Source organism: Coturnix japonica, chromosome 4 (assembly GCF_054131305.1).
Source record: "Coturnix japonica strain WE chromosome 4, WE-NBRP24, whole genome shotgun sequence".
Taxonomy (NCBI): domain Eukaryota; kingdom Metazoa; phylum Chordata; class Aves; order Galliformes; family Phasianidae; genus Coturnix; species Coturnix japonica.
The window spans coordinates 16,268,121-16,283,512 of NC_140666.1; the positions used below are offsets into that span (position 1 = coordinate 16,268,121).

General features: G+C 36.5%; 1 protein-coding gene and 1 long non-coding RNA gene across 6 annotated transcripts in view; one reads left to right on the plus strand and one right to left on the minus strand.

The window, feature by feature from the left end:
- The window catches only part of LOC107312724 (uncharacterized), a 397,430-nt gene that overhangs the window by 177,031 nt on the left and 205,007 nt on the right, over positions 1-15,392 (plus strand). For all 5 annotated transcript variants that reach the window (XR_014945158.1, XM_085544596.1, XM_085544594.1 and 2 more), the window contains one exon: positions 2,657-2,748. The gene's annotated coding sequence lies outside the window, so the exon portion shown is untranslated. The remainder of the gene's footprint in view (positions 1-2,656; positions 2,749-15,392) is intronic.
- Positions 3,164-6,405, minus strand: LOC146760955 (uncharacterized). The gene is made up of 2 exons (XR_014945160.1): positions 6,055-6,405; positions 3,164-4,785 (listed from the first exon to the last, which is right to left on the minus strand). It is a non-coding gene; the product is annotated as an uncharacterized LOC146760955 (long non-coding RNA).

Below are 15,392 nucleotides of genomic sequence, written 5' to 3' on the forward strand. Positions count from 1 at the left end.
TATTGGGCCTGCCCAGTGACCAGTTATGCTGACTCTTTTTCCATAACACCTTTGTTTGCTGTCATCTTGGCCTTAATCTCACTGGAACCTGAAGTAAATATATTTGGCTTTCCTGAAGCATCAGTGTTTGATCCCAGGCCCTCAGAGAACATAGTTGTGGCATCCTGCAGGAAAATAATATGGACCTAAAAGAAGCCTTTATTTACATGCTGTGCAGTAGCATTGCCTTATTGTGCTTAGCTGTAGGAAAGTAAAAGAAGCAGAAACCCACTAAGCGTGCACTTCTAACAGCCTGGCATCAGCACAGGCAGAGTTTAACCTCCTTTTCTGTTTTCCTTTGACTCTTCAGAACATAGTATGAGCTGTTACAGGTCAGAAGACAGTCCCATATGTGAATCAATATCTCATGTAGCGTGATTTAAATACAGGATAATTCTCGGCATAGAATTCACAGACTTGTATTTTGCTGTCTGCAGCTGGCCTTTTAGTCTTGTTTTCTTTCATTGGCTATTACCAACATGAAGTGATTTATTTACCAAGCAAGTTGGGTGAACAACCATGAAATGCTACAGATGAATTTCTAAATACAGAAACAGTGTGATCAAAACTGTGCTATAAAGAAACATTTCTTTAAGATTTGTTTTGTCTTTCATACTGAATTTTTGCTCCTGGGGAAACTGTAGACAGAAGAAAAGCACAACATCCTCAGTCTCACAGCACATAGTAGCAGACTGCTTATTGGAGCAGAACTGTTATTTGTTCAGTTGTTGTCATGCGTTGTCCCTCTGTTGGGATGCTCAGAGTAAAGGTGTGCTCCCCAGCTTCCTCACAACATGCCAAAAGGTGACAGGGTGTCTTCTGAAGATGCATAGTCTTCTTTGAATTCCTGTGATATATGTTGCCCAAAATGGCCTTTGCAGTTCTGCAGGCATGCCTCATTCAGCCCAGAACCTGGGTTTTAAAAACAGAAACCTGAAATCTGTTAGGAAGTTCTCATCCAGTTTTTCAGGATGCCCCCAGTAACAGTAGAGTGTTTTGTTGCCTGTCAGAATGATTATGCTCATGGTTGTCACCTGACATGATTTAAGACTGGAAGTGCAGATTTATTCAAAATAGGGACTTGGAATAATGCAACAATATTACTGAAGATAAAATTCATTAACAAGCTGGACTTAGACTCTCTGTGGCAGCTTTCACATCTCTGTGTATCTTGCTCACCTTCCAGTAGGTTAAGCTTAAATCTCCTCTCAGATTTCTGCTGTTCAAAGTAGATGTACTTCCTTCTTCGAGGGAAAAGCACAGAGAGGTGTCTGAAGCAAAAGCTATGATCCTTCTTCTAAGCTGCCCTGACCTGAAATGCTCCAGTCTCTTTTACTTCCCACTTACAAAAGCTACCTCCCTCTTTCCTCCCTGTCTTCTCAGGAAAGTCATGTCCTTGCCTTGCCTTTTAAAGTCTTTGATTACTGTGTCTAGTGCGTGGCTGTTTAGCATACTCAGCTTTTATCAAAATAGCAGGTGATATGTCTGTCTTGTTCCTGCTTCTGACTGTGATTTTTCATTAGTGATAGGCACGATTGAAAGAAAACAATATGAAAGGCAATATCTTACACATATGTTTTGTTTTTCCCCAGGAATCTGTTTTGCCAACACTGTAGGGGAGGCAGTGGCCTAAATACCTTGGCATGGGTTGAACTGGACCAGGTTCAGTTATTACTGTATGCTAAATATGCACAATTTGCAGCACTGACCTTCAGCAGAAGCTGTACTGACTGAAAGAAAGACAGAGAGCAATTGGCTAAATAATGATATCTTTACAGAAAATGATTTGAAAATCATTTTGTTTCACAAACAAAATAAGTCATAATTCCTCCTCTTTCTAAGTCAGTAACACCTGTGGGAGAGAACTTCGTATTTTGTAACTGGACTTACAGCAGAAAAGCAAGATTTAGCAAGCATATCTGACACAGATTACATGGCCTTACCTATTATTCATTTCCAAGAAATGCATCATAAATTTGGAGAGAATCCAAAGGAAATCAGGAATGATTAAAAGCCTTAAGAATATGATCTACAGTATAAATTTTGGTAATTTTGGTAATTAAAAGTGAGAAAGCAGAAAGGGACTTCAGAAATCTGGGTAGCTAATTTTGCTTTGAACACTAGAACACTAAACAAGTGAACATTGTGGAGAACTTCCTCACTGTATAACTCTGGGAATAAGTTTTCCTGGGGAGATTGACTTCAATGTTGTAGACTTCTAAAAATATACTAATAGTGAGCCCAGGTAATGTGCTTTAGGGAAATGAAGTAATTAGGTGACCTCTCTAGGTCATCAAATTTTATTATTTTTTTTCCCCCTTGATTTCATGTTTGGTGTGAGCTTTATTGTGGCACAGTTCGTAATTTATCACTGCACTTTCACTAAAACTATTTAGCTAAACGTTTGTTTTTTTTTTTTCCTATTTGCAACTATCATCTAGATACATACATATGCATATGTGTCAATGAAGTGTCAATACCATAAAGATATAATTTATTTGTAAGCAGTTTCTCTTTAGACGTTATAATCTAATGAAACATTCAGGACTGTTGTAATTAGAAGTAATGAAGTGTTTGATTTTCAATATTAATATAAACTTTTTTATTTAATCACCAGGAGCTCAAGATTTATGATCACCATACTAGCAGAACTACTCTTCCTCCCAAGTAAAGCTTCAAGAATGGAATGAAGGGCATACTGCGAATAAGGTAAGCAAAATGAATGAATCTCTCTCAAACTCCAGTGATCAGAAACCGTTTTATTATATCAAAGACTTATAGTATAATGCATGTCAGAACAGAACATAAATTCACTTGACATAAAATTATACTTTTTAATGAAAACAAGCTACAGATGAATGGAACTTTCTACTGAATGCTCTGTCAATCCTTTGCCATTCTGAGAATAGTTGGCAACGATAAATATGGAGAAAAAGTGAAGATCTTTCTACTCAATTTTACACATCATTTACTCTGCCTGTACTGATTTCTCCTTAAAATGGTCATTCTCCAATGTCACATGTGGTATTGTGGAAGGAAAAGTTACTCTGAAAGTTGCTGGAGCTGTTTGAAGTGAGCAGATTTGTTTGTGCTGGGCCCACTGGAATCACCATGATATTTGCTCAAATATGGCAAGGACATTTGGTTTGGTTTGTTACCATGAAAAATGATATTATTTAGTTTCTCCCGTATTATTTATTGCAGGATATGTGGATTTTTTCTGTTTGGTGAAGTAACTCAATAAACAGATTTAATTTTATTTATGTTTAATAGAGATTTACCTCAGTAACAGAATACTCGTGACTAATTTGGCTTACACTGTGCTGTGGAAATTAAGTAGGAAGGCAAAATAAGTGTGCTACACTGAAATGACACATAGTTTTTGATGGTATCAGGTACATTTTAGGTGTCTGCTAAGTCTTGTTCTAGCAGGCGAAAAATCTTCAGGCTCTCACTGGTATAGCTACTGGTACGCTAGCTACTAATATTAGTTCTGAGAGTGTTTAAGGCTATTCCTAAATTTAATTCTCTATTAACTTGATAGCTATTAATATTGTTCTGTAGGAAGGAAAGACAAAAGTCTGGTTTTCATATGGCAGCATTCTTTTTACAGCAGTAAGACTGTATATGAAATGAGTACTTTCTATTTTTCTCACAGACAGGGTAGGCTAAGGACTCTAAATTTTTAAATGCATGTAAATACACTTCATTAGTTAAAAAAATAGACATTTTTGCAATTTTCTTACTGGAATTATCTCCATTTTTAATTATTTTGGAGTCAGTAGTATTATTTCTGAATAGGATCAATATATCAGAAAGTATTTTTATAGAGTCTGTCTTTGGATGCGTACTGTCTGCATTAGTGATGCGTTTGAGCATGTTAGTACTTACAGAACTACTTGAAGCTTTTATAAAATGTTGTCTGTACTTCAACTTAATACAATCTTATCCCTTTAAAAGTGCCAGCATTGCCAACTTCACATTTATGTCAGTGCATGCTTCACAAATTGTTGAATAGCCTTGTGGCTCTGAACTTGAGATTAATCCTCTGCCATGTTTGCTTTTGTGTAAAGACGTGTGGGTCAATAATTAATGAAAACAAAATAAAACTGCTACTGACAGGTTGGCTTTGAAAAGCAATCTTTGAGATAAATATAAACTTCAGTATATATCTCACCATTGATTCACACAGTCTTTGTTAATGTCAGAAGATATTTGCTTGAAGCCCTAGAGAATTTCTCAGGCCTTGGGATTTGTCAGTTGGAAAATAAATTTACATATAACATTTGTTTGAAGCTTTAGAAATCTGAGAAGAAAATACATTCTGTTGGATCTGGTCTATTTTCTATTTGTGATTAAATTTTCATTTCTGTAACATATGCTTCAGGAGCAGGAGGTGGAAAGCAGTATTTTGTGTGTGTGTGCCCCTTTGTAAAATGATAATGCAACTATAATTTAGAAATATATTAGAAAAAATAATTGACTGCTGAATTACTTTAGCATTTAATGACCAGTGTATGCTAATAAATCATGACTTAGAATTTAAATCACTTCAAAACACTTTGAACATTTTGGTAGCAGAACTGAGTTTAGATCTTTGACCAGATCAACCGAGAAAGTTGATCTCTGCCATCTTTTACCCATATGTTTTTGCAGGTGAAAATCTTTAGAAGCTGAAAATCTTACTCTTCTTCCTTTTGTAAGTTTAAAGTTGTTGGTGTTGGGTTTTGGTTAGCTCTGTTTTTCCTTTAAAAAAAAACAACAAAAAAACAGGAGAAAATTATACGAAAATTTGAACATACAAATGTTTGAAAATCACTGAATTAATATACTGTGGATAACCTTTAATTCACGGGTTACTTTTTTGCATCAGATTAACAGCATAGTGCTCTTGAGGAGAAAATACTGCATGATGCCCATCAAATACTATACATCAATCTGTGTTTGTAATGTTTGTCAGCATCAAGAATTTCTGCTTGGTTCATGTTCCTAAGAAAGGAAAAATATAACTGAATTACAGTTTTCCCTTTGATATCAACTTTTACATTGGAATTTGATGCAGCTTATTCGGCTTTATTAGTGCAGAATTCTTGATGCGCAATTCAACTGATGGAGTAAAACAGAAAATTCAAAGCATGGTCATTTCTGTGACTTTACGAAAATCTACCATGAACTAGGAATGCATTAACCAAGCACTCAAATTTTGACTGCATTGTAATTTATGCCAATAGAAGGTCTGCATTAGCATCAGTGAGCTACTGCTAAGTGCTAAGGTCAGTTGTGCATTTCATACTTCAGCTGCAAAGGAGGAATTTTATTGCTTTTCATAGTCATGGTACAGTGGAAAAGGTGCTTTATGATGCCACAGACAATTAATTGAGGTACATTACCTAGAAACCAAAAAGGTCACACGTGGAACATAATTGACACCTCATAACCCCTATTAATGATTACAGAAATGCAAATTAGTACTTTTCATTTTCCACTCAGTAGCATAACTCTTCTCTAGCTCTGAATTATGTTTCCACTTGCTTACAATCTTTACTCTATAAAATGTCCCATTTACTTTTTTAGAAAATAACGTCAGTCTACATTAAAAATTATACATTGTACAAATTGCACCATTCCTAAAAAGTCTATTAAACCTCAATTCTATTTCTTTGTAATAGGCACAGAGTTAGAACAAGAACTGATACAAATATATGCATAACACATTTCTTGATGCCTCAGTAATCCCCATTCAGGCTATGTGTACTTTGTTTCGTGGGATTTCAGAGAAATGCTTACTCTTATTTGTGCAGAGAAATTTGAAAACCTACCAGAATTTCATACGCTGATGAAAAAATTATCGGTTTATTTAATAGCTTTTGCGACTCCGTTGTGGTTGTTCAGTACAAAAAGAAAAATCATAAAGCAGAAAAATGTGAAGGCATCCATTAAGCTTTCTGTCCAGTTTTGCACACCCACTCAAAGTTAGTCAGATCCTATTGATGTTACCATGATGTTACAGCTTACCTGTACTTTCTGGTGCTTGTATTCTAATCTGCAGCATCATAGCATGACATCACTGAACCGTGAGTTCTCCCTTCTCTGTAGTCTGTAAAGTGTTTAATAATGAATACGACCAAAGGCATATTTAGTGGAGTGTGACAATTCTTGAAAATAGAACTATTTATTTTCTCTCTTGACATAGATTCATCTGAAACATAGATCCTCTGCAGCTTCCTCTGTTTTCTCAGTCAAAGACTGTGAAGGAGTAAGATAAGTTGTATTCAGCTTTGAGCCAGGAGCCATAGCTCCTTGCTACCCCGAAAAGCTTCCAGGTATGCTAGAATTCAGACACCAAAACTCAGAATCTTAATATCTGCTATGCTTTACAAATATGCACAGAAGACATGTGGTCCTAATCCCCCCCTGCCTGAGGGAGATATCTAGAATCTGCCTGGGCACAGCAGCCAGCTCCAGGTAAACCTTCTGTGAACAGCATAGCAATCTCTAGAGGTCAATTCCCATCTCAGCAGATTTGTGATTCCCCTCTCTATGTTCCTGGACATACTGAGTAGGACACAAATGCCACCTTTGTTTGCATTTAATTGCTTATACAAACCCGTCCCTGCCTATAGATGAGTTAGCTAACAAGTTAAGGTTTTGGTATGCCTTGGGCAATCTTTTTCTGCCTTGTGTCCTGGTGTCTTTCACAGAGACAATAGGTTTGGCTCCTGTTCTCTGGCATCTCTTTGTCTCTTGTTCTCAGACATCATCTCAGCGATGTCATTAGGCTGCAGCAGATCTTAATGTAGTCCCGGAGCACCTTTGTTATGGGCCTTATAGGCTCTGCAGATGTAGTAAAACAAATGTGAAGACCAGTGTGGCCTTTCTTGAACTTTCTCAATTTTTCCCAAGGGCATCTAAAGACTGATCATCCACATCCAGCCATCCCCACTGATCTATACTATCAGTAATTAAAGGCTGTGCATTAGAGATCCCCACAATTACTCAAAGAATTCAAAAAGACAAGAAGTTTTTAAGTACTGCCTATGTCAGTATCCTGAGGCACAATTTAATCTTTCACAGCAGTGGTTTGCTGGTCTCATGCATTGTAAGTACTCTATGGTCTACAGAGGCTTGTACCAAGTCTTCAGCTGATACAGATTGGGCCTGGGCCTGGGTGGTAGTGTTTTTCAGACAATTAGTTTGTTAATTTATAAAGTCATTTGATTGAAGATTTTTTTACTAAGGATGTCTAGAATGCAGAGTTGTGCCAGAATCAAGTTATTGTTTGGAACCAAAAGTTGCATTTCTATTAAGCAATTTAAAGCTGGTAGCCATCTTCTAACAAAGCTTTTAGCCTTCCTTAGTAGCTTTCTGTCATTTTATAATGCAGCCTGAACACTGAAGATAAATGGTGAAGTGCCCTCACCTCAATTGTTAGTAAATAGCGCAGAACACCACCATGGTTCATTTCCTATTTGATTCATTGTGTTGGTTTTCTCCTTATTTAGAAGTCATGAAAACATCTCCTTTTATCTCTTCCTTCTGTTTAAGACCATAAAGGCTGTATTGTTTCTATTGCACAATGTAATACTGTAGTAGTGACGAAGGCAATTAAAAAATTTCCTTAGAAGGATAAGAGTTAGTTGCAAAGTCCTCAAGTTCTGAGTGTCTTCTGATACTCATCTTTATTTTATTTTATTTTATTTTATTTTATTTTATTTTATTTTATTTTATTTTATTTTATTTTATTTTATTTTATTTTATTTTTTTATTGTTGTTCTTTTCAAAATGAAATTCTACTGAAGTGCAATGGATAATTCCTGCTAATTATGAGTACAAAAAGAAAAAATTGGTATGCCTAAAATCATAGCTCAGTGTCATAATGCTTTTCCTATTAGCAAATAAATAAACAGTAATTTCATTACTAAATGTGCCAAAGATTTTGAGATGGGATAAATTTAGGCAGTTGATGTATCAGTATCTAGTTAGTGGAAAACAGTCCCGATTAATTCACTTACACTAAAAATCAAAAGTGTTAGGCATTTTAATATCCTGATTAGCATATCAAGGCTTTAATATGTGTTATCTTTCCAACTAAATCTCTTTCTTACCTTGGTGTTTTAAGTAAATGGTCACGCTTTTCCTCCTCTGAAGAAATAGGAGTTCACTGCAAAATTACTGCGCACAGACAGTATTTCCCTTCTGTAAAAAGGGCCTCATGCTTTTCTTTTTTGTCAGTAATGCAATTTCCTGCTGCTAAATCTGTTACTATTGAGACACATTACAAGCTTTAAACTTCTTAAAAACATGGAAGTAATGGATGTGCTGTCACCTATGTGCTGTACTTTTGTTTCCTTTGTTTCAAATTCTGTTTCAGATTTATTTTCAGGAAGCCAGTTTTCTAAACAATCCAAACCCGTTTCTGCTTTGTCCAAATGTAGTTTGTTCCTCCCTCTCCATTTGTGCTATCAAACTGTTTGCTGTTTGTGATATTTTTTTCACATTGAAATGAAATTACCCATATTGTAATTCAATATCATATTTTAAAAATTGATTTGCTTTGTAAAAATAGCTTAGAGTGCTTATATTGGCTAGACTGTGTGACTTTCTGAGATATCACCTGTGGGAGACTAAGAAGCATTTGTCTGTACTCAATTACAAGAGTCCTGTGCATGCCACTAAACAGAGATGGAATGCCAGGAGTTTGTTGGGAGTTTTAAAGATACAGTGTTCAGTGCAATACAGAATTTTCTCAAGATGAAATGCGAATACATCCCAATGAGGTCAATCATTCACAAGGTTTACAGCATATGTTAGATGGGTTCTTGCTTTTATTGCATACTTTGATTCATAGAATTCATTGTCTCAGTTTGAATGTTTGATTATTATTCTAGTATTGGTCTATTGAAGATTAGAAGGCAAAAGGCATGTCATGCATTTGCATTGGTTGGTTCTTCTCAAATAACGTGCTTCCTTGTTGTTGCTTGATTCCCATTTGTTCTTCACAATGAGAGACTGCATTTTGCACTTCTGTTCTTTAGTCAGTCAGTCTTTTAAATTAAGATTTGGAGATTCAACATGCTGGAAGATCAGACATGAAACTCCGTAAGGGGCATGTGTTGTAGTGCTCAAATCCTTACTTCCCCTACATGTATGTTGAAGTGACATGATTGCTTAGTTGCTCTTCATTGTAAATATAAATTACATTACAGTGAGCTGAAAAACTGGAAGCCTTTTCTTATTTCAGTTTTGAACTGTAATATCCCCACTTATTTTGTCTATTAATACAGGTAAAAATTAGGGTAACTGGTGTTGTGATAGGTGTGCTTCTTTTAATTTCTTATATGGCTGGCTGGCTCCCTATGGAAAGAGCAGGAAAGAGCTTTCTGAAATCAAACAAAACATCAGATCAAAAAAATCTGAAAAATGAACTATAATATTCACATATAATATGATATATATTATATATATCTATTATATAATATATAATATTCACTTCAACATTTGAAATGCAAGAAGTTACACACTCATGTCAGCAGCTCAATTATAGTTACAAAACAAAGTCCAAGTACATCCCTAGAAAATTCTGTTTATACCCTTAGAACTGTCCTCCAAAGAGATTTACTGCCGAGTCTCCTCTAGCACATCTTGTGTACTAGTGAAATGTGTGACTCTGATACCACTTTGAGAAACAGTAATTTAATTCCAGATTAATTTTTTATCTTTAAAACATCTTCTGTTGGTCAAAGTTGGGTATAAAATACTGTGGAGTTCATTATGAATTCCTAACTTGTCCATCCATTTGCTTTAATGCCATTTTGTCAAATGTTTTGAGATGGTATGAACATGTACTAGGTGTGGAAAGAAAAAAGTGGGTTGTCGATGAGAAAAAGTAAGCGATCAAACTACATAAAGACATTTCAAGGTTGTTTTCTTGGGAAGATTAAAAATATATATATAAATAAATTATGGGACTATAAACCTTTCAAGATGGTGGCAATTATTCAATCAGTTTCCAAACAATATCACTGAAATAACTGCAGCAAAAGTTTACTTTCATCTCTAGCTACAGTGCGTTTATGACAAGAAGCAAACATGTGTAGTGAAACTCACATTATATCTGCTGCTTGAGGGCTGAACAAACTTGACAGTCCTAAGAGAATTATAAGTACTTTATGATGACAACCTAGTGAAGAAAAAAATGGCTTGACTGCGAACAAAAGACAACAAATACAAGGCAGCTAGCAGACAAAGTGTATGTAATGTGAGATTCACAGAGGATGAGCCTGGTGCTTAAAAGTAAAGAGAATCTATCAGTTCAGGGGTTTTGTTGAGGTTTGTTAGCTGAGTATCAGTTAAGGCCATTAAATCTTTTGTTGCTTAGTATTTAATAACCACAAATTTTAACTTTTCTTATTTCTGCATGCCAAATAATTGAAATATGAATCTATAGAAGTGTGCAAGCAATTTTTGTATTTAAGATGCCAAATATAGAGGGAAACAAATTCCAAATGCCACATAGCTTTCAGTTCTCACTCAGTTGGTAGAAAGTAAGCAGGAAAAGCGTCTATAATGAATATTGTTGAATATTTTTCAGCTCCTTCCTCTCTGCTTCATGGTCCTTTACTTCAGAGTAGTAAATCGTCAAATTAGATTTCATATTGTATTTTAAAGATGAAATGGATTTTGAGTGGTTCCTCGGCTTTTCTAATTTATTCCTTTGAGTTTCCTTTTTTTCTTTTATTCCTCTACTCTTCAGTGTCTGTTTTGGCGCCTGACCTATTCTATCCAATCTTTCTCATTTTTGTAGAATATTGTTAGTGAAGTGTGTACAATGTTTCTTGGGGAAAAAAATCATGCCACAGTGATTTCTCTTTCTTTTTAAAGTGTGTTTGATTCCATCTACCAGCTGCAGACCCCCTTTTCACAAAAGAATCTGATTACCGAGTGTGATTAGAATTATTTTTTCTTTATATGGGGAACCGTTTCTCCCAACTGTGAATCTGACAAGCACATGTTTTTCTGAGTATCAGTGTAATACTTGAAGTTGTAAAGTCACAATCATCACAAGACTTTTTGTTTACTATTGTTGAATACAAACTGTGTGGAATGAAAGAAACTAATGAGGTCTTTGATAATCAATTCTTATCAGAAATGTCTTGGCCAGAATATTGTTTTTCAGTTATCATCAGTTGTTTGGTAACTGTACACACTCAGTGTTTTGGGATTTTGTTTTTGTGAGTTTTTTGTGTGTGTGTGTTTTTGCTTTTTTTTTTTTAATCTAGAAATGCTAATTTTATCTTTATTTAAAGAAAGATAAAGATACATTTGAATACTTGAAATGTAAACTATTCCCCCTTGGACTTGATTGACAACTGGCATTTTATCTTGCATATTGCTATGTGAAAGTCCCATCACATAATTATTGAGCTAAATCTTTGACAGGAAGCTCAAAGGTAGGAAAGCCAGGCAGTTTGCATGTAGGGGCTGGGGAATTTAAAGGTAGGATATTTGTTTTTAAGGAGTTGGTGAGAATACAAGAGCAGTTAATGGGTAAAATAGCCTAGTCATTCTCTAGAGAAATGATGCTTCCAAATTTTGGAAGAAGTTGCAAGGCTCCTGGTTGGTTGGTGATGGAAGGAGGCAAAGACAGATTGTTGCTGTAGCTGCTTTTGTATATTGGCTCTGCCTTCTATAAGGGCCGAGTTGGAGGATGCGCAGATAGGGAAGCTGAGGCACCAAATACACCTGGATTTGTGTCTCCTTTCAACTCTACTGCTTGAACCTCTGAAATCAAGCCTCCAAAATCAAGACATTCTTGATTTTGGGGAGGAGGAAGTTTCCTAAAAATGGAGAAGCATACTAGGAAAATTTTGCCATATATAATGGCAAATATATAATAATATTAGAATATTATTATATTTATGGTGTTTTTACTTGCCTAAATAGAGCAGAGTCAGAAATCCCTGAGCTCAGAATAGTTCTGAGCTAAGAGGACTGGTCAGTAATGAATATTTATCCATTTAAAGATGGCACGGTAGAGGGAAGTTTTTGAGTGCTGGTATACTTAGCGTTCCCAACCATAAGCAGTTCTATTTTCCTCATTAGAATTTTCTGTTCTATGTGGAACTGTCTTGGGGACAGCCGTATGAAGCTGATGATAAACTGAAAAACCATTCGTGAGCTGTATTTTTTTAAGGCTGTACGTTCAGAACCTGTCTGAACTCCCGTGAGCTTTTGCAACTGAAGAAGCGGTTTGCGTGATTTGTGCTCAGCAAGCCAAACAAATGCAAAGCGAACAGAACCACAGGCACTGTCTGAATGTGCCACACCGCGGGACGGGCACAAGACAGCGGCTGCGGAGGGGATCCTTCGGGAAGCTGCTTCGCTGTAACTTTGGTTTCAGAATTGCTTTTACGAGGTCAGCAGTGAGTGTGCGTGTGGTGGAAGTGCGGGGATGGGGAGCAGCCTTTCTAAAAGCCGCAGTGGGCTCTCGGGAGAGTGAAATAGGGAAGAGTTTATTTAGATGCAGCGGATAAACGCCGCCACGAGGGAGCTTCTGTATCTCGGTAAGGGGCAGGGTCTGCTAAATATTATCGCATCGCGCCATCTCCTGAGCAAGTCCCGCACTGCAGGCTGGTAAACCTAACAGGGATTCACGGGGTGCAGCTCAGCGCTGCCTCTGTACGTTCTGAGCCTTCTCGTACCTGACCTGCTGGCACGGAAAGCTCGGGTTATTAGAGGGATTCAGAATGTGGTTTAGAGATACTGTTTTATGCAGAAATGAAAATTTGTGGGGTTGGTTTGGTTTGTTTGTGTTTTTGCCTGTGATATTTTTCTTTATATTTTCTGCATTGCAGAATGTTTTCCTGGCTGCGTATTTGCCAGTACACCACTGGGGTATTGCAATGCTTTTGTAATAATCTGTTTTGTGATTGAATAGAGAGATATGCTTATGATGCTTTAAAGGTTAAAAATGATGTGGCCAAAGGGGAGCACTTTTACAAGTGCCCATGAAGGGACCAAAACAAGAAAATGTAAAAGGAAATTACCTTAGACAGTTTCAAGTACATCATAACTGCAAACAATGCAGATAGGGAATTGTAAAGTTCAGAAGAAAGGTAAATTTTCAGAATAGAGGAGAAAACTTGGTTAGAGACCAAAACCCTCAGTGTGTTGTTTTGATAATATTTGTATATATCACTCATGCAGTTGTTTGGATGGGTGCTTTGTTCTCAAAGGGAGGATAAAAGTTTTCAATCCAAGATAACTGCAGTTAAAGTTAGATGGAATTGTGTTTTTTACTACTTTTTGTAAATTACTGGAAATTATTCCATTTCTGTTGTGAGGTTTATTTAGGGAAAGGGACAGTCTCTTGCTCCAGAAAATTGCTGGATTTATATATGGAAGAAAAGATAAAATAATAGGGTGACAGAACATCACTGGCAATTCAAAGGCACTTTGATATTCCATCCAGCTACCCGAGCTGGTTGGTTTGTTTGCTTGTTTAATTTCCTGTGTGTTTTTTATACCTACATCTAACAAGGAAGGAAATATATTTACACTGGGACACAGGCTGGAGGACATGTTCTTCAGTGGGTACAGCTGTGCTCTTTGAAAAATCTGCAAGCCGCCTCTGCCCACCAGCGTTGCTGGATCCATTTGCAGCCTGTCCCCCTCCCCTGGCCTCCCTCAGCAAAGGCATTTCAGTCGGTCTAAGCACCAGAAATTTCCTAACCTGGTCTGTTTTTTATGGTTTTGAGAGATTGCCTCTCCAATAGATCAGGGAATGGTGCCTAATTACAGCCAGAAGAAGGGCTGAACAAGAGCAAATGTAAGATGAAGAAATCTTCCTTGAAAGCCAGAATCCTTACGCAGTTGATAACTTGATTTTCTATTCAATCTCACACAGTCTTTTCAGAAATCATCCTAGTCTCCATATCCTATCCTGCAACTTTTGTGATTTTCAGGATGAAGAAAAATTTGGGGCTAAACTTAATTTTCCTAACACTTCCTTTAAGCTGATACATTTTTGGACAGTGAGTTTGACCACAACAGATTCATTTCCTTGCTGGAATGGAAGGGAAGTGGAAAGTACGTTGTTTAGACATCTTGCTGAAATAAGTGCAGGCATGTTTTCATGTGTGGCTTTTCTATTATTAAAAGAAAAACTTCTGTGCTTAAAATGTCACACTCAGTAGATCATTTCTGAACAATTCTCTGAGTTATCCTCCAGTTACTGCTTAGGTATTTTTCCTTCTTAGTCTTATAAAGCTGGCTCATGCAAATGTTGATGTTGTGAACTTAGCACAGTCCTCCTCTGTACGCTCCATAAACATAACTGTTAATGTACAGGAGGATGATTTTTTTTTTCATTCCTTTCTCTTATGTAGAAATGTGATGGAGAAAAAGAGGGCCTTGAGGGTTATGGCTATGAGGAAGGTGAATAATGTTTAATGACTGTGTGTGAACAACGCTGTGGAGTTGTGCTGAAAAGAGGGAAAAGTTCAACATAGCATTCTGTTGTTAGCTTCCTTTGGGAAGGGGTGAAGTCACTAGAGATCTTAAAAAGAATATAGCTTTACTGTGAAAAAAGCAGTACTTCATCTTTTTAAAGGGAAAGACAGTGAAAGGTGCTCTGTTCCATTAAAATTCTTCTCTTTTCTTCTCTCCTGTAAGATGAGATAGGGAAGTAAGAGGTGGGGCTCAAATACTGCCTGCGTAGGCATTAGCATACAACCAATTAGAAATACCAAATTCACAGTAGCTATTACAAAAGTTAAGTTTAATCCCTTCAGAAATTAATTCTAATCAATGAAATGAAATCTCCCTATGGGAAGCTGTGACTGTAGCTCTCAGGGTAACTGTAAGCAAAGATGCTAACAAAAGTGTCACAGATCCTCATGTTTGGAGAAGCAGAGGAAACATGCAGGGATGACACCTCATCTCTTATGTTTTCTCTCACCTAATAATGTCTAGATGTCTCCAAATTTATTTGTTTTTCTTTGTCTTCCTGTTAGGTTTCCAATTTCCTTTTGCTAGCTGCTAGCTTCCTTTCTCATGACTTTCCACTGCTGTACAAATAACCATGGAGGAAAGCAAACTTTAGTACCAAAAGTGCTGGTGAACTGTTTTCTCTGGAAAATTCAGTGTTCAAAGATGTCTTCAAAGTTTATTTTTGTTTTCTACCAATTGCAGTTTTAAGGTCATGATAATCCTCATCATTATTTCTCATAAAATTGGCTATACTACAAATAATTCAAGATTCAAGTGTGTTGTGTTTTTAGTTTTTCTTAGAAAGTTCAACTGAATTTTCACATCAGCAGCTCCAAGCATGGTCTCGAGCCTGTGTGCAACAT